Here is a 17,875-nt window from a genome sequence, read left to right as displayed (position 1 = left end):
TTCTTCATGCTTAAGCTTTAGAATTTTTTTACAGTTAATTTGCCTTTATAATGAATGGTGTAAATAGGAAATTATATGTCCATTACATTCCAGTTTGTATATAAAATCAGAGATTTGAAGCAACTGCACCATTTACAAACCCAAGTTAACAATCTTCAAGAACTCAGATTAGTGCTTTTTCTAGAGTGTCAGTGTTCTCCAAACTGGGAGACGCCTGTTTGGGAAGAGATCTAAGAGATACAGAAAAATATTGCAGAGAGCTTCACTCTGCCGTCACCACATCTCCAAATGTGGTGTAGCTGATGAATGTAGCTCCTTAAATTTGCCTTCCCTCCCCAGTCCCACACTGCTCCTGCTGCAGCTAGATATAACTGCAATTTCTGTGTGCAAAACTAACATTTCAGACTACTAGAAAACTCTTTAAAGTTTCTTTAATAAGTTACCTAATGTCCCCTGTGTACAAGCTTTCTGTTGCAGTGGGGTTCTGTCTTAGCTGTAATATCACAGTATAAAGTCTCCTTGAGCATTATAATAAAGCAGAAGCTGTCAGGCCAACCACAAGGAACAGGAAATGAAAAAGTATGGTAAAATCTGTTTTGAATAACTACTTCTTACACTCCTTCCAGCAAAATATTATAATCTAGGAAGGAATGAAAAATGTATTCTGAGAATGGGACTGTCTACATGCAAATCTCCCCCACCATAGGAGAAAATATTAGCTGCTTCCTTGCAATTATCTCACCCTTCACTGGAAATCGGAGGTGGGGGGCAGAGGAGAGGGGGAAGGGGAAGAGACAGGGAAGATTAAAGGGCTCATTATTTCACTCTTTAGCTCCGTAGAATTTAGAGGAAAAGATTACACAGCATAGTGGAATAGCTAAAACACTTCAGTCCCACTGAAATTAAAAAAAACAGAACTACTTAAGTAAAGGAAGTTAAGCATGCAATAAGTGTTTTCAATGCCTCAGTTTCTTCTTCTTTCATGTCATCTACTAAAAGACTATTGTTTCAATGAGGATGAGTGTGCCCCCCCGCCCATGGTGTGCAGCCCCTGCTGTCTGGCAGCAGCAGCAGGCGGGGAGGTCAGGGTACTCGTGCCTGGCGCAGGCACGGCTCCGGCCAGCACTGCGTGGGGGGAGGGAGTGGAGCCCGTCTTATCCCCGTGGCTCTGCTCCCCAAACCTGAGCCTGCAGCTCCAGACCTTGCAGAGGGGGAAGCTCCTGTCAGAACCCAGGGCAGCCGGCCAGCAGCTCTCCCTGACTCCCACCCAGGCAGATAAGGGTCCGGGGCCTTAGAAGGCCGTCAGGCGGGTACTTGTGACGCTTGGAGTGGAATTAATTAGGCAGACGCTTATCGGTTGCAAGATTATTTACTCATGCCGTCAAGGTGGTGAATAGCGGAGGTCAGAGATACTTGGTTAGTTACAGCTTAAGGTTCGAAGGTCGGTCTGCATAAAAGTTCTTTGGTCGGGCAGATAAACGGAGAAAAAAAATCGGGCTGGCAGGTCGTTGATTTACGTCTGATAAGGTCGAGACGGGGGAGACTGACAAGCGATCAATTTGTCAGTTATTTTCACGCATACGTTCAGAGGTTTTTCAGGTGTGTGCGGAGGTCTCCCGTTCTTCACAGAAGTGAAGACGGGTTTTATTTGTGTAATAGCCAATTGCTTTTCGCCACGTCATAAATTTAATTAGAATCGCCAATTATCTAGTGGTCTTCGCTAGGGTGTTATCTCACAGGGTTATTCCCTGTTTTCTCTGACCAGTTATAATAATTTATGTACAGCACAGAAGGCTAAGTTCTATTTCATGTTAGTGTCGCAGTTATAAATTTCTTTTTGACATGCGCAGCAAAAAAAAAGCGGTTACTATCATTATTGTTAACCCTTAGTTAACCTAGTGCAGAAAAAAACTGTTTTGAATGGTTTTACTTGTTTGTGACATGGGCACTACTTAATTTGGTTGTGACAGCTCTGAGCTCGGGTCAGCTGCTTCCCCCAGTCCCCACTGTGCAGGACCCCGCACAGAGTCCAGCACAGGGCTTCCCTGTGTGAGTATGGGGCTACAGGTGCAGCGCAGAGACACAACAGAGGTAGCCAGTGCTGCGCTGGGGGTGAGGAGCGCAGCCCTGTGCAGCCCAGCTGCTTCTATCCCCACGGTTCCAACCCTGTGGGACAACCTACCCATCATGGCCCTGTTAAAGTGAAGGAGGCAGAAAGAAGGCTTAATTCCTCCTTTCTTCTCTCCCCTGCAGCTGGGGTCTGCCAGCTCCAGGGGCCCCCATTGCAGCCCCCTCACCTCTGCTCCCTGGCAGACAGGCTGACCCTGGCTGCGGTGGGGGAAGGAGGGAAGAATTAACTCCCTCCCTGTTCATTTTGCCTTAACAGGGTCATGCCACCAGTGTCTCAGCTAGAGTGCATAGGCGAGGGGCCAGCCCTGCTGTGAGCCCTGCCCTGCCCAGCCCAGCCCAGCCCAGCCCAGCCCAGCGAGCATGCCAGGATGCTGGGGGAGTCTGGTTTAGCTTAAACTAGCAAGGGTTCTGGGACAGATGTTGCATAAACTAGTTGGAGCTAAATCAGTTAAGTCTGATACTACGTTCAACCAGGTTTATCTCAAACTGGTTTCAGCCATTATCAAACTGGTTGATGCACACTGAATGTCTGTTCTGTTACAGGTTTAAACCAGTTTCTGATCACCTAAACCAGTTTGTGTGTAATGTCTGTCCCTAGCCTTAAGAGTAAGAATGCAGAGCTCCTGTGCCTTTTTTAAATTAAGTAACTTAAAGCTTATGTACTTTTACACACACACTCATTCTGGTCTTCAACTAGAACATTAACACACAAGGCAGAAATCTAGTATGTTTTGTAGCTGAAAAGCAGCTAGCAAAAGAAAAATGTTATGGTGGTATACAGTATAATATTTCTTATAACATACATTTCTTCAATATAGACACCAGAAATAATCGTTTTAGAATTAAGCAGCTAGTTTTTATATTGCATTGTCTATTACAAAAGCACACCCAGTAAAAATGTTTTGTACTTACACTATTTTATTTAAAATATCTGAACAGTTAATCCCCATTTCCAGCATCTTAGTAAAAGATAGCTAGCTCATTGGCTGACAGTTTTCTTTGGTTCCTACTGAAACCAGTAGGAATTTTTGCTTTGGTAGGAGCAGTAGTATCCACTGAGAATACTAAGTCACTTAGGTATTTAAAAATGAAGATCACTTATAAAGAAAAACCCTTATCAAATGTGAGAAAACAAAACAAAACACACTTTTTTCTACCTAAAAATCTAGGAATTAACAATAGGCATGAAAAACAATAAAATGTTCTTAGCACCACCATACTTCATTACAGAAATGTTCCAAATTCTAAAACCTGTAGAAGACTACATTTTCTTTTCATGTGAAATAAGTAGTCATTGTCACTCTTCTTAAAACACAACAAAAAATAGCCAAAGAACCTGTAAGGTTAAAGCTGTGGCACCAGAAGACATCCACAGGGGTTGGAAGCGCCGGGGGCAGACCCCAATGCTTCCAAAGAAGGGAACAGGGACACCCACACCACAGAGAACTTACCTCTTAGGCAGGCCACAGCAGAGAGGGAGCTGTGCGAGCCAGCGTTTCACTGGCTCTTTAAGTGGCTGTCAATCAAGCTGGGCGGCAGCTAGCTGATGATGTCAGCTGGGGCCGCCACTGTGGGAGATTTAAAAACCCCACCAGAAGTCAGGCAGGGGGAGGAAGCCAGCAGGGAGAATGCCAGGTACGTCAAGACCCGGTGTGCCAGCAGGAAGGATCTCCACAACCTTTTCCCACGGCAGAGGAGCAAGGGCATTGGCTGGCATCTAGCCAGGAACTGGCAAATCCCAGCCCCAGAGCATCAAAGGCTCCAAGATGGTGATTCTCCTTAAGAGAATCAACCGACTCCATTGACTTGGACCCTGAAGCATTCTAGGCCTCAGAGTCAATGTAGGGTGGTCAGGCTGATTGTCTGCACCGTACCCACGGTTGTAGGGTGGATGTCCCTTTGGCCAATGCATGTGCCATAGCCCTGAGTCATGGTGTTGACACAAAGACCTACGTGGCTGGCAAGTGGATGGGGTGTAGGGAAGGCGGACTGGTGGGTACGGCACACGCTCAGACAATCAGCCTGACCACCCTAATTCCTACGCCGACCCTGAGGCCTAGAATGCTGGCTTCAGGGTCTGAGTTGATGGAGTCAGTTGATTCTCTTAAGGAGAATCACTGTCTTGGAGCGTCTAATGCTCCGGGGCTGGGATTTGCAAGTTCCTGGCTGAATGCCAGTTAATGTCCTCACTCCTCTGCTGCGGGGCAGGGTCGTGGGGATCCTTCCTACCGTCTTGATGTGCCCGACATATTGCCTCAACCTTGTCTTTCAGGGGTCTGATCATTCCCCAACCTACAGTAAATCCCAAGTACTTGGTCTCACGCCCAGCCAGTTTTCATTTCTTGGGATTAGCTGTCATTCTGGCCACTTTCAGCTCTCCTAGGATGGCCTACAGGGCATGGAGGTGCTGTGTCCATTTGGTGGTGAAGATGACTATGTCTTTGATGTAGGCGTCAGCATAGGCTGCATCTGGGGCCAACAGGGAGTCCGTAAGCCTTTGGAAAGTGGCTGCGGCCCCCTTGAGCCCAAAAGGCATCCTCAGGAACTCAAATAAGGCCCAGGGTGTTCTGAAGGCCGTCTTGGCACAGTCCGAAGGTCTCATCAGGATTTGCCAGTATCCTCCGGCTAGGGCGATGGTGAATATGTACCTCGTTTCCCCTATCTTCTCCAGGAGGTGAGCAATATGGGGCATAGGGAAAGCATCGAAGGCTGTTAACACATTTAACTTCTGGTAGTCCACACACAAACGAAGTGACCCGCAAGGTTTGGAGACGGACACTAGGGGGATGATCCCCTGCCTCTGCATCATATCTATTTCCTGCCGTGCTTCTTCTTGCAGCTGTTGGGGTGTGGATCTCCACCTCTCTCTGACCAGTGCACCAGGCGGAATTCTAATCTTGTGTTCCATTCCTTGGGCCCGCCCAGGGGTTTCTCAGAATACATCCTGGAAGGCTCTTACCATCTCAGTCAGTTCCCATTGTTGCTCAGTGCTCAGGTCCTCCCCAAACTGGACTTGTGCCCTGGGCATCTCACTGGTCCTCAATTCCAGACAAGGGGGTCCTACCTCCTCCTCCTCCTCATTGTGCTGTGCCATCCACCCTTGTAGTGTCTTCCACTCCTTGCAGAGGTTGACATGGTAGATTTGATGTTCCCATCGGTGTATGGGTTTAAAAACCTTGTAGTCCATGGGCCCCACCTGCCTGATCACCTTGAAGGGTCCTTGCCACATGGTGAGCTGCTTGCTCATAGAGGAAGGAAGCAAAACCAGCACTATATCTCTGGGTAGGAATTTCCTTGGTTTTATTTTGCGGTCATACTGGGTTTTTTGCCATTCCTGTAATGTTCTCAGATTTTGGCACACGATCCGCTGTGCTTTACTTATCCATTCCTGTAGTTCATGCCCATATCTTTCAGCAGTGATCCCTGCCTCCACTGGCCTCTCCCACTCTTCTCTGATGAAGAGAATACCCCTTTGGTTAATGTATGTGCCATAGCCCTGAGTCAGGGCAGTGACACAAAGACCTACGCGGCTGGCAAGTGGACAGGGTGTAGGGGAGGTGGAGTCCCAAGAACCAATGCGGCTAACCCACGAGTAATTTGTTTTCATGTCGAGGGAGAAGGAACACCACTGAACCCCTCCTTTACGTTTTCCATCAAGTCATGTTAGGAAAGTTGGGGGGACTCAGACCACAGAGCAGGAACATACAGTGCCAAACGGGGGCACCACAGCTTAATTGCCTTATCTACATTTTTAAATATTTACAAGTAGTCCACTAAAGTCAGGACATATACTAATATTCCAATAACTGACCTACAGAAGGCAGGCAGAAGGCTAGTACTGGCAACAAAAATTATTAATATTAATTTGATCTACAGGTATGATAATACTAACAGAACTACCTGTGAGTGTTATGCTTGGTCCAACAAGGTTTAAAATACATATTCATGTAATTATTTAAGAAAGATGTTACTGCTCTAAAGGGATATTGGGACATACATTCTGGAAGACTAGCACAACTAAAATGTCTAAACAGTTACTAATGCTTGTGTTCACTGTTGCTTACCCCAACACAAATGGCTTTATAGCTTTAACATTGGATCTTGATTAACTGTCCAATACTTACTATAACATAAAACATTTTTTAAAAGAGTGAGTTTATATCCTGTTATAAATAAACTAAAAAACAAAGAGGCTTGCCTTTGCTTTCAAGCACTTTGGAGATGAATTGCATTATTCAAAAGTAATGGGGCTCTGGGTGGGTGGGGAGTGGGGGCTGGGACCGACACTGGAGGGTAATGACAGCATGGAGCCAGGACTCAGGGCAGAGCCATGATCCGCTGCCTGCACATCCCTGCAATGGGCGACAGTTCCATGGTGAGCAGATCATGGCTCTGCTCCAGGCCCCAGCCCTATGTTGTCATGGCCCTGGAATCTTCATCCCACCCCCGGCCCGACCCATCCCGCTCCCAGACACTGCTCCCCACTCATCCAAGGCCGCATGCCCTCCATCCAGCCAAGTATGCCCTTCCCACTCTGGTCCCAGGCCTGTCTCCTTGTAGACCCCAGAATCACTGGGCAATGACAGCACAGGGCCAGGGCCTGAGGCAGCGCCATGATCCACTCCCCACATGCCTTTGCCTGAAGAACTGGCACCTATCGCAGAAGCACCCAGAGAACCCGATCCCAGTCCCGGTCCCACCCACCCATCCCATCCCGCTCCTGGATGCTGCCCCCCACCTGCACATGGCCCCAACCCAACTGAATGTGGTGCAGAGCCACTTAGAGAGCTTTGGAGAGCTGTTTTTCTTTACATTTTTTGTCTTAAATTAGCACATTTTTCACTGAGGGTGACACAATCTAAGATACAGTTTAGCAGTATGAAGTGCATAATCTCATCTGAAATAGTTACAAACTTGTGAAAACAATAACCTTATAACCTCTCAGTTCATTAGCAACAGTAGGTTCAGGTAAATATAAACACATCACTCGGTGCACGCTAAAGTAAAGCAATGGAGGAAATAACACAGGAAGTTCCAGAACGAATGAACAAAAAGAAGAGGTTTCAGAGAGCTTGAACTGCTTCACTAGAGGTTTTTGTGGTCCTTTTTTTGTTGTAAGGTGTTGGAAACCCTTCATGTGGGGAAAAATAGTTCAGAAGGGAGAGTGAAGCAATGGGGCTTAATCTATTTCTGAGTTATGCAGGTCACATTATAATCTTTCAAAGTAATAATCTGGGAAAAAAAGCAGGGGCAGCAACAGAAATTTTGCACTGCTTTGACTCACTTGATTGCTGGATCTCAAGGTGCTTTGCAAATATTAACAATTTACGTAAGAATCAAGGTCATAAGGCAGTTCCATGGCCAAGCCAGCAAAAGCACACCATGATTTCTAGTCTTCTACTTTAGGCCATGCTGTGCCCCTCCTTTTAGGGAAATAGTGAAACTTCCTAATTAAAAAGAACACTAGAGGTAATTAGATGTTAATAAGAAAGAAAATTTAAGATGAAATATAAAGATAATTGTGAGAGGGGAGACAGGAGCCCCCCCCCAGCATGGCCCAGACCCCTAACCAAGGCGGTGCGGTACTCACCATGGGAGCCGAGATGGGCAGCAGCAGGGAGGAGACTGGAGCACAGATGCCAGCATAGACGCAGGCTTGGCGGTTTCACAGCTGCCTGAGCCTACGTATTGGGGAGAGCTGGGGGCGTGGCCTCCAAGCAGCACAGGCTGCTCCAAAGGCGGCCAGAGAAACAGCTGGGGAGGAGCGGGGGAGAGAGAGAGCGCCAGCTGGGAGACACCAGCTCAGGAGCCAGGAGGCTCCAGCTCTAGCCCCAGCTTCCTGGAGGAGGAGGCAGCTGGCCACCAGGAGACCAGTGAGGCAGGAGGCAGGCGGCAGGCTCGGGGGTCGGCAGGAGCCAAGGAGCCCCGCTGGAGAGCAACAATCAGGTGAGATGCCACTGGGGAACTGGAAGGCTCTGACTAGGAGCCCTGGAACTGGGACTCAGGGCAGACCCTCAAGTCTGCAGTCATCCTCCAACAGCTCTAAAGGGGGCAGAGCATGGGGAACCACGAGCCCCAGAAAAGGGGAGAAGAGTGACACCGGCAAGAGGGACCAAGTCGACAGGACCCCAGGTCAGCTGGGCTCCAGGGTGGGGATGCCGGAAGAACTGGTAGGGACGGGGCACAGAGGAGGTCCCAGTACCCTTGCCTGCTAAAGGGGGAGAAGACAGACAAGCCCCTAGGAGGGGGAGAGAAAGGAGCCCCGAGAGAGAGAGACAGAGAGAGAGAAAGGCAGGCTCAGGAACTCCACTGGCAGGTGCTGGCATTTTTTTGTTGAATTGTGAATGACCCCAGTGGGGGCAAGTTTATTTTCCTTGAAGAGGGGGAAACCAGCCTGAAAACCAGGGGTGGTCCCCTTAAGGTGCGCGGCCCAGAAAACTCAGCCCTGGCAAGGCAGGCAGTGTGGGGAAGATCTGCGGGGAGCAGCATCAACCCAGACTGAAGGCATGGTAAGGGTGGGGTAAAGGGGAGGTTTGGAGCCCCACAAAGACAACCCCAGGGTCAAGACACCTCCGGGCCCCAACCGGGAACTGCCTCCCCAACTGATAACAACAAAGACATGGCAGGCGAGAAAAGGGGCAGTGCCCAGACCACCTAGGTGGCACCAGAATAGGGTTTCACCCTGACGTCGCTGGGAGGCAGGGCACCCACGAAGAGGTCCCCAAAGCCTTACAATACCTACCAGCGACAATAATGTTCTCCCAGTGAGATCCCCTTAGGCTTAGAGCAGTGGTGTCCAATTTATGTAGCCCCATGAGCTGTGTCTTCTGATCTGTAGGGATGGAATTTGGTGGTGGCAGCATTGACTATTGCAGCTCCCAGAACCATTGTAGCCACCACTCCTCCCACCACCAAGTTTCCAGCCCCTGGGGACTCCCACAGGTCAGATGCTGTGGTTCCAGGCTCCCCAAGGGTCTGCAAATTTGGTGGGAGGACAGGCAGCATCAGCATTAATTCCTGGAGCCCTGGGAACTGCAGCAATTTATGCTGTCACCTCTTCCCACGCTGCCAAATTTCTGAACCCACTGGAAGCCTGAAAGGCTGGATGACATGACTCTGAAGGTTAGATCTGGCCCATGGGCTCTATCTTTGTCACCCCTGCCTTAGAATAAAGACAAACACACATTTCAGCTGCTTTAAAGGAGAAGAGGAGCTGCTGCTCAGCAGTGTGTATCAGATGTTACTATCTAACTGTTATGGCTACATCAGTGGTTCTCAACCTCTTTGGACTTGACCTACCGCTCACTGGACTCATGACACTCCTCCATGACTTCTGTGAATTAAGTGGTGCCCAATTTCAAAAAATAATTTATATATTACAGTGCTTACCTCCTTGCAGGCAAGCTAGGCAATGAGGGAGAGGAATCGTTCAGGCAGGGACTAGCCTTAGCCTGTGCTTATCTGATGATCTACTTATCTCCTCATACCTGGACATATACCTAACTACATATCTCATCTCCTTCAAAGGATCTGGGAGCACCCAAGGGTGCCCCAGCACCCCTGTTGAGAATTAGTGGTCTACATGATCCTGTAGTGATACAAGTTAACTAACTCACCCTAATTTTGACTCTGAATGAAATGGGATTAACATTGTGGTAGTTCTGCTATATCTGTATTGCTAGAGAATCATGTAGATGTAATAGTTGCAGAGCTTTTATTGGTACTCTTTGATATTGATACAACTGTTAGATCTGCCTATAGTATATCATTATACTGTGAAGGAAAGGAAAGGGTATCTCATTCCTTAACAAGGCCTGTAGGATGTATAACTTACTGCATAGGTAGCAATCCTGCACTGGCCCTTGGAGATGGACTAGGTCTTTCCAGCTCTAATTTCTACAATATATTAATTTAAAGCTAATCTTGTAACTATGCTTATTAATAACTTTTCACTTACTGGCACCAAGACAAAAATCTGTCAAAGTAATGTATTCTGAAATCTGTTTGAGATGAAAACAAAACAAAATTTAAAACTGATTTTCTTTGGACTAGCTATATACCTCACAAACAGAAGTCTCCAGCTCCTCTCAGAGAAACAAGACTATGAAAGATCAGTAAATTGATGTCAGGCCATTGAGCTAGCAGCCGATTCCACGAAAGGTCACATTTTGGTTTGATCCTCACAAACCTTCAGTCATGGTGATCTTAGTCCTGCAGGAAGTAGAAAACGGCATTCATCAGGGAGCAAAAGAAACGTTAAAGGGATTTTCTATCTGAAGTATGTATATAACTCTGTTTAAACTGTTAAGCACCTCAAAGTCTGATTTTGTTTTCTTATTTCCAAAATTCCCAATTAATTTTGAAAGTGTTTTTATCCCTATCTGAGGTGGGGAAATGAGACACAGAGGGCATGTCTACACATGACACTAGGCCACCATAGGGATGTACTAGTGACGTAGTGTGCACGGGTGTCTACATGTGACCAGGAGGTACTTCACCATAGCGGTGCATTTCTCCACTATAGTGCGCCACTACAGCAAGGTAGCTGTTAAACGTAACTGTGAGCCACGCACACAGCACAGTACGGGAGGTTACTGAGCCATGCTTTAGTACTTCCTTTTGGTACTTTTGGAAGTACTAAAGCACAGTGCAGTAACAACATTGCTACAGGGCAACATGTAGATGCACCCTGAATGAATAAGTGACTTATCCAAGGAAGAGTATGAACTAAACTCAGATCTACCAAGTCCCAAGCTTGTACCTTAACCATTTCTTTCTCTTAGGACTAATCCCCAGGTGCAGGGTCAATTCTGCTTTGTAATTGCTGAAAACAGGAGTAACATCACTTTGCTGCAATTTAAAGAATTGAACAGAACCACGTTATCATGTTTCAGGAAATCACAAACTCTAAATTTGATGATGCAGGAAAGGTGGAAGAAAGTTATCTGAATCCTTCATGAAAGGCAATTTATAGGATATCAGGTCTAATAAGAACTGTTCAAATGTAATGCTAAGACTGTACACACTGATGAACCTGCAAATGTTACTGTGGCGGAGCACAGGGTGCTCCTGCCACTTTAAGGGCCTGGAGCTGGCAGCCTCCAGGTGCCTGATTGCGGCAGCCATTTTGGGGCCTATATAAACCAGGCAGTTTGGCTGCAGGAGGTCAGGCAGCAACATTGCCTGGCCTTAGGGCTGCTGTGTATGACCGGAGGTAAGGGGGAGCTGCAAGGGGTTGGCAGGAGGCTCCTGGTCCTGGGCATGACCTGAAACTGCACCCTGCCGGGAGTGGGTGGTCTGGTGGGGCTCTCAGTGGCGCAGGAGCCCCCAGGAAGTGCCAGGCCAGTTACCACCCCGGTGAAAGGCGGGTCGGGGCGCCTTAACCCCTAGCTCCCACCACCACCGGGTGGGTGACCCCTGAGTTGGAGGAGGGCCGAGAGGGCCCGTGTGATGAGGGCTGAGAGGGCCCGTGTGTGTGAGGGGGCCAGAGAGGGCGGACCCCGAGAGTGGGAGTAAGGTGGGCGAGGTGCCGCGGTTGCTCCTAGGAGGAAGGGAGTAGTGGCACGGTGAGGCCCGAGGAGTAGAGTGAGTGGCTAGAAAGACCCAGCCCGAAGGGGAGAGTCCCCTCAACTGGCCCATGCTGGGGCCAGGACCAGTGAGGGTCAAAAGGGCCGGGGGGCCCACCACGAGGGACGCCCAAGAGCCGGGGGCCTGGGGTCCCGACTGGCCTTGAGGTGGGCCAGGGCTAGGTAGCCGAAGGTTCCAGGGGAACCACACCCGAGAGGGGAACAAGGCTTCGGGTGGGTGAGGTAGCCCAGATGACGGCGGAGTGGCCGCCTGTGTAGCGAAGATCATAGTGGGGTCTTGCATGGAGGATTCTGGGGCCCAGTGCAGGGGCCGGTGAGGAAGAACACCATGATGCCATCTGCGAGGCTTGGGCTGCCGTATTGGGGGAGGTCAGAGCCGCAGAGCACCCCTGGGCATCGGGGCAGTCGAAGGGCAGCCTCCCGCTCAATTATCATCATAATTGAACTCATTATCTTCAAAGGCGTGGCGGGCAAGATGAGCGGGCGGTTGCCCAGAGACACGTGGGCGGGCCATGAAGAGCTCGGCCCTGAGTAGGCCTGCTGTCACGGTGACAGGCGGGCGGGCCACAGAGTTCGGCCCCGGGAGGCCCCCTGTGACAGTTACTTTACAGTAACATTCTCACACATTGTTAACTCTCTACAATTCTGAAATGTCTCTCTGCAAGAAGTCATCTGATTCAAGTATTCCAGGTCTGAAAACTAACTGGGGTTTGAGAAACTTGACTTTCAATGACAACCATTGTTCCTCATCTTGTATATAATAATGAGAAAAAAGATTTCAGTTGGATGTCAACTGTGTTACTTTTGAGTTAGAATTAAAGTGTTGAAATGGAAGAACTGATTTACTGTTCAGATCTGGCTCCTGATATCTGAGCAAGCAGAACTCTTACCTCTGATAGGGAAAGGAAGAAATGGGAGACTAAAAGAAATAAAGGCATTGGAGGGGAAAAAAAAGAACTTTAATTTATCTTTAAAAAGAGCTCCCACATACAAGGGAAGCTCAAGTACAAATCAGAAGTGGTATAAATTCTAATCTCTTTCCTGGCCAAGTAGCTGGAGGCAGGAAAGCTGCAATTATAATGTGCCAACAAAATAGCAACTCCTCCAGGCTGAACTAATTCAGGAATATTACATATGGAAACAAGAACCACTCCTCTTCCCCCTACCCTCAGGCTTATAATTAAAGGAAACTCAGAAGAGAAACATAGTCCTTTTTACTGCTCCTACTCAAAAGCTAAAGATCCTGTCTTGTCAGAGAATAAATCTCCCTAGGCCAAAGAGAAGGATCTCTCTCCTAACCCATCTCAGGGACTCTCTTTCTAGCCTGTGACATGAATTTGGATTCCCAGCAAGATAGCACATCATGCTGTCACTAAATCAAAACATCCATCCCCTTCAGCTAAACTAGTGTAAAACCCCCCACAAAAATCCCAGACACACACATGGAAATAGAGTTATATAAAAGAATGGGAGCTAAGACACTATTCCAAACTTTGCCCAAACCCAGCAGATGACTGGAAATGACTGAACCTTTATGTACATCAGGTTTCTACTCTGCACTTTGGGAAGGCTAATTCTTACCTACATGATAGCAGTACCAACAAATACTTCTTTACTGCAGCTAAACCAGGCTCTCATCCAGGCATTAAGGCCAACCCATCCCATCATCCACAGACTCAAAAGCTTTTAAATTGTGTTTCTGTGCAGTTTGTTTGCTTGATCTGGACACAGATTTTGCTTTAAGGCTGACTCTAACCAGCCTACTCTGCAGCGAATATAAAAGCTGCGGCCTGAGCTCCAGAGCGTGGGTTTTGATGGTCCTCCAGAATGATCCCAGTTCTCAGCAGCTACGTTTCTCACCCTTCCACCTACTCACTTCTTACTCCCCTCACAAGCACCAGAAACTATCTGCCGATACATATGGTCTAAACTGCCGTTCCCTATGACCTGACCCAGCTTCATACAGCTCAGTCCAGGCGAACAGCATGAGAAGATGCCGTCCAGATTATCTTCATCCCAGCATGCCACTAGCCAGCTGAAGGAGACATTAAGAAGCGGCTCAATGCCTACCTGGCTGGGGTCACTTGAGCCCAGTTTCCCTCCTGCCCAGGCAGGGGGTCGGACTTGAAGTTCTACAAGGTCCCTTCTGACCCTACTTCTATGATTCTATGATTAGGATCACAGTTGTTGTCTGGGGCAACTACACCAAGCAACACAATTGTGGGAGATGCCGGCATGCAGACATGGATGCTGAGTGCATCTCCAAGAGGCTGCTGCAGAAGCAGAGGGTTGAGCAGATGGCTCTTGAGTGTGGGGAGAGAAGTCTAATCCTCAAGGGCTCCTAGCCCAGGGCAAAAGGTCCCAGCATCACACTGAGCCCTTCCCCGCCAAGCTGTTTTCCCTCTGAAAAGTTTAGCAGTTCCCCACATGCACACAATCTATCCTCACCTGGGCTTTTGAGGTGAGCTGGTTTCATTGTTCACACCAGAGCCACCTATCCTGGAAAGGGCCCCCACAGCACAGGAACGCAGCACAGAGCTAGAAGGCATCTGCCTAGGAGTAGACTCAATAATATGGACAGGCGGGCTGGAGGGTCTCTCAGAAAACATGCTGGGGACTATTCTCCAAGTAGCCTGGGGCTGCGAGTCAACAGCATGCGAAACAACCACAGCCTGCCTAGAAGCAAGGGTCTCTTGTGGGGCAAGGCGTGATTGTATGCAGGGGGTATGCACTTGGTGCACCTGCACCCCGCTTTGATTTCTGCTTCACCCACAGTTTAACATGAAGCAGCAGCATTTCTAGCCAGGCAGTGCTGAGGGGGTCAACTGACTGCACAGCTCATGACCTCCCTGATCTCAACTCTTCCTTCCCTGGTGCCAGACCCCTCTGTCATGGCCAGGGGCTGGCTGCTCCCCCTGCCTGCTGCCCAGCTCCCCCACTACGGCTCTGTAGGGGATTAAGCCCCTTCCCATGGAGTTCCCTTTGCTCTTGCCTCCATCCTGAAGGGCACAAGGACCAGGCGGCCCCAGGTCCCTTGGCTTCCTAGGGAACCTGCTCCTTGCTTTTTTGCCTGGGGAAAGGAAACACCTACTGTTTTGGGGGTGGCAACCAGGAACCCTGGTTTTCTCCGATAAAAAATAAAAAAAAACCAACAACCCAATTTTTGGATGAAGTAGCCCAAATCCACATTTTCCCGTGATTAAAACGAAACACCACTCACTCTCTCTCTACGGAGATAGATATAGTGGTGTTTCATTTTAGTCACAGGAAAATGTGGATTCTGGGTACTTTTTGAATTCCAAAATCCACATTTTTCTGTGATTAAAATGAAACGCCATTAATACATAACACCAATTTTGGGATTAAAAAAAAAAGCCCAAATTACATTAAAATGAAACGTCACATATCACAGAAAAATGTGGATTTGGGGTTTTTTTTAAATCCAAACATTGGTGATTTTTTTTAATCAGAGAAAACCAGGATCCCTGGTGACGACGCACCTCACGCCCTGCTCCGCTTTAAGGGGGAACAAACCCCCTCGACGCCTGCCCCGCGCCTGGCAGAGGCGGCGCCGGGCCCTTGGGCAGCCCTGAGCCCGCCGCGCAAGGGACAGTTGAAGGGCTGCCCTCGCTCGAAGGCGGCGGGCTCCTGGGCGGGGGACTCCGTTAACGCCCGAGGCCCCGTTTCCGCCCTCGCGCCCTGCCTGTGGACCGCGTTGCCAGGCAACGACGGGAGCCCGCTGTCAACAACAGCCGCGAGCCGGGTGACGTGAGACGCACGCTCCCCCTCGCAGCTCCCTGCATTACCTCATTCTCCCGGGCACAGTTATAAATAGAACGGCCTCCTGCGCAGGCTTACTGAGCGTTAGCTAAGAAAGCAGCCGGGGGGAAGGGTGGTTCCCTCCTCCTCCTCCTCCTGTGAATCACTGCTTTCCTTGACCCTACAGCGAAAAAAGCTGGGTTGACCCTCGCCGGCCGCCGTATGCCGGGCAGGTAGCGTCACCCCGCAGCCCTGGATTGCCCGATCCCCGCTCTATTTTTAGCCCTTTGTTTCAGGCCTCCTCCCCTTGCGCCAAGGGCGGACGGGATGACGCCATCCGTTTCCCGGAACGATGACGCGGCCGCGTCAGCAGGAGGGAGAGCGCTGGAATGTTCACCGTGGTCGTTGTTCCTTAAAGGGGGCGCGGGCCATTTTCTGCCTTTGCTCCTGTGCCCTGCCCAGTGAAACCAGGGCGGGCGTCCCCAACGTGGAGGGCAAGGCTGACCCTGCGGCCAAGGCCCAGTGGGGCATGGCGGCCCAGGCAGGCCTACCCTGGCTTTGCAGTGTGTGCCATGCCAGCTTCCCTGCATCTGCCTCTTGTGCGGAGGTGACTCCTGCCTAGTCTCTGTTCATCCCTGGGCACCCAGGACCCCGTACAGGGGCCAGGCAGGGTGACTTGCCCCAGGTGCCCCCACCCGCTTCCTGGGCTATAACTGCCCTCCACCGCCACACTCCATCAAGCTGGGGCACAGCCAGGAATTGGGCTCTGGGGCCCCAGGTGACTTCCCCCGCCCAGTGGGCCGCTGGCCAGTGCCGCAGCAACAAAGTTTGGTACCCGAGGTGAAGCTCGCCCTCATCCTATCCACAGATCTGGGGGGCACATGTCCCCCCTGCTTGCCCGGGAGTGCATACAGCTGTGAGAGCTGCCCTTCCTCCGCCCCCGTGCCCTTCCAAACAAGCTCTGTCCCCTGCCCCGGCTGGCCAGCACCTGCTGGCGCCCCTTCGCTTTGGTACCTGGGGGGGTCGCCCCCCCCCCCAGCTGCTGGCTTCCCCATACTGTTGTGTCCCCTGCTCTGGCAAAGTCAGGCCTGCTCTGTCTTCATCCCTTGAGAGACCCACGTTGTCTCTGCGAAGTCAGCCAGGGTTTTCCTCAGCGGGAACTGCCCCCCACACACACCTCTGTTCCTCCAGGGTCTCTGTGTCCGTCTCCAGCTCCCCCAACATGCTGCCATGTTACGGGGGTGGTAGAAGTTCATTCTCATTCAACCCTTCTCAGTTGCACTGTCAAGGTAGCTCATTCTCACTCTTTCTGATTCTCCTACATGTCCTTCCATCCCTCCAGTTCCCCTGCCCTCCCCATGTCTGGATCCTTGCCTCTCCTGGATCTTCTCTACCCAAATGACTCCCTAGCCTTTGTCCCCCTCTCCACCTTTCCCCTTAAGTGTCTGACTTCCTTGCAGCTCTGCTTCTTCTCCCCCACATCCCTACATTTCCTCGTCTTCCCCAGGATTCCTTCATGTTCCTCAGCTCCCCTCCCCTCTTATTTATCCTTCTTCCCTAGCTCCTCTACATTCCCATCTGCGCCTGACTTCAAGGTCCCCAAAGTCTTCTCAGCCATATTTCTCCCTGAGTTCACCTTCCTGATTCCCAAGCTGTCCCATTACCAAGGTCCCCAAATAGTAATATGGGCCAAGAGAAGCAGCAACACAAAAGAATGAGGACAAGAGGACAGAGAGAGAGAGAGGTGTATAGCATATGATACCTAGCTGGTTAGACGGAAAGGGTAAACAGATGATTAATAGAGAATGAAAGATAGAAAGACTGATGACAGGCAGACACAGGTGACAGATAGATTAGATAGATGGACATACAGATAGATAACACTATTTTTTGTTCAAACACATAATTCCCCTGCCACATGATAAGATTTTATTTATATATTTCACTGACGGGGGCATCAGGAATTTGTTGTGATCAATTAGATGGTACATGAACAGGGGTCAGCAGACTAATTATCATGGAAGATCCGCCACTGCTAAAAAAAAATTGCTTTGGTGACTTCAGTACATTTTTTACCCTGGAAACATACAAATATTCAGATAATCAAAATTTAGGATATTTGAGAGAGTGGGGAGACAGTGGAAGCTGAAGCTTGTGATATCTGCTCTGGGGATGTAGCTGAGATTTGGGGCAAGGTTTGGATTACAGCTACCTTTTGTGGGTAGTTTAATTGCTTGTAAACAGGGCACAGATGCATTTAATATATGTCAAGTATCCAGGGCCTATGACTACAAATGAAAAAAAGTAAAAGAATCCAGGGGAAATAGTAATTTACTTTCTAAAACACAGGACAACTTCACCCCCAATTTCATTTAATTGATATAATGAGGTGATGGCAG

At 49.3% G+C, this 17,875-nt stretch overlaps 1 long non-coding RNA gene across 3 annotated transcripts in view; it reads right to left on the bottom strand.

The window, feature by feature from the left end:
• The window catches only part of LOC109282158 (uncharacterized), a 28,653-nt gene extending 12,834 nt beyond the window's left edge, over nt 1–15,819 (bottom strand). Inside the window, exons 1-2 of one of the 3 annotated variants that reach the window (XR_009457233.1) lie at nt 14,166–15,819; nt 10,191–10,341 (exon numbers count right to left, since the gene is read on the bottom strand). This is a non-coding gene — a long non-coding RNA (uncharacterized LOC109282158). The remainder of the gene's footprint in view (nt 1–10,190; nt 10,342–14,165) is intronic. The other 2 variants (XR_009457236.1, XR_002089053.2) reach the window with 2 other exon arrangements.
• Nucleotides 15,820–17,875: the final 2,056 nt, after the last annotated feature.

The sequence above is a fragment of the Alligator mississippiensis genome, chromosome 1 (genome assembly GCF_030867095.1).
Source record: "Alligator mississippiensis isolate rAllMis1 chromosome 1, rAllMis1, whole genome shotgun sequence".
NCBI lineage: Eukaryota > Metazoa > Chordata > Crocodylia > Alligatoridae > Alligator > Alligator mississippiensis.
The sequence above is the reverse complement of the archived record's forward strand: the minus strand, read 5'-3'. Positions and strand labels throughout refer to the sequence as shown.